The sequence below is a fragment of the Anomaloglossus baeobatrachus genome, chromosome 2 (assembly GCF_048569485.1).
Source record: "Anomaloglossus baeobatrachus isolate aAnoBae1 chromosome 2, aAnoBae1.hap1, whole genome shotgun sequence".
NCBI lineage: Eukaryota > Metazoa > Chordata > Amphibia > Anura > Aromobatidae > Anomaloglossus > Anomaloglossus baeobatrachus.
In genome coordinates this window covers 439,748,941-439,750,390 of record NC_134354.1, presented here as the reverse complement: position 1 = coordinate 439,750,390, position 1,450 = coordinate 439,748,941, and the positions used below count along the sequence as shown (strand labels likewise).

At 59.8% G+C, this 1,450-nt stretch overlaps 1 non-coding gene across 1 annotated transcript; it reads right to left on the bottom strand.

The window, feature by feature from the left end:
• Nucleotides 1-671: 671 nt before the first annotated feature.
• LOC142293139 (5.8S ribosomal RNA) lies at nucleotides 672-825 on the bottom strand. Its single transcript, XR_012751138.1, has one exon. It is a non-coding gene; the product is annotated as a 5.8S ribosomal RNA (ribosomal RNA).
• Between the last annotated feature and the right edge of the window lie 625 nt (nucleotides 826-1,450).

The window sequence follows — 1,450 nt, the reverse complement described above, 5'->3', positions numbered from 1 at the left end:
GTCTCGCGCTGGTATTTAGCCTTAGATGGAGTTTACCGCCCGCTTTGGGCTGCATTCACAAAAAACCCGACTCCGGGGAGACCGGGTCCCGCCGCGTTGGGGGCCGCTACCTGCCTACCACCGTCTGCAGGCTGGGGCCACTATTAGAAGGACTCGGGCCCCCAGGCGACGCCGGGGTGGTCCGGTCTCCCGTACGCCACATTTCCCGATGCCCGCCGGGCGGACGGAGATTCGGCGCTGGGCTCTTCACTCGCCATTACTGAGGGAATCCTGGTTAGTTTTCTTTTCCTTCGCTTAGTAATATGCTTAAATTCAGCGGGTCGCCATGTCTGATCTGAGGTCTTTAGTCGAGTCAGAGTCCCGGGGAGGGGGCGGAGGCCGAGCGGGGAAAAAAGAGAAACGACGCGCCGGGCAGTCATTTTCTATTTCCCCTTCGGACCTCTTTTCTCTACGGACCGCGCCGTTTTGCCCTCACCGCCGTAGGGAGTGGGGGAGCGACCAGAGGCAGCCCTGTATCGCCACAGACAGCCTCCCAATACCCGGGGCGGGGGCGGGTCTAGCTTTGGGGGGACGCGAGGAGACTGGAGAGAGAGAAAGGTCTGGGACCTTATCCCCCCCCTTCCTCTTCCTTCCGAACCCCAGCAGCGCCGCAGAGGCGATCGACTGAGGGGCAACCCTCAGACAGGCATAGCCCCGGGAGCAACCCGGGGCCGCAAGGTGCGTTCGAAGTGTCGATGATCAATGTGTCCTGCAATTCACACTAATTCTCGCAGTTAGCTGCATTCTTCATCGACGCGCAAACCGAGTGATCCACCGTTATGAGTCGCGCTCGGTTTATTTTCTCTGGTTAGCGTCGGTCGGCCGCAAAGGCATTAAAAAAAAAAGACGTGGGTCGGGGGGGGGGGGGGGAGTTCCTCTTGGAAGTGGGCCCTGTTGTCCCGGGCGCTCGGCCTCCGCCGTCTCTCCCTCCGACAGGGAAGTGGACGGAGGAGGGCTCGAGGCTTCTCGACCTACCGCACGATCCCAACCCCCGGAGCGGGAAACGGGCTCATGCGGGCGAGTGGTACACGGGACGGCCTGTGACGCAGGGGTCGTTTATTTATTTTTTTTTTTTCTGCGGCGGGAGGGAAGGGAACCCTCCGCGCTGTCCCCCGCCTCGCGGGGCGGAAGTCAGGTTCCCTCCTCCGCCCCCTGAAGCGGGGGTTTAGGAAAAGAACTGTGAGCCTCCGGCCCAGCGCTTCCTTGGGTGTCGCCGGGCGAGACGGCGCGGGGGCCGCTCGCGCTCTTTCTCTCTCGGTAATGATTCTTCTGCAGGTTCACCTACAGAAAGCTTGTTATGATTTTTTTTTTTTTTTTTTTACTTCTTCTAGATAGTCAAGTTCGATCGTCTTCTTGGCTTTCCAAAAGAGTCTTGGCGGACCCAGACGGGGCTGATCCAAGAACCTCACTA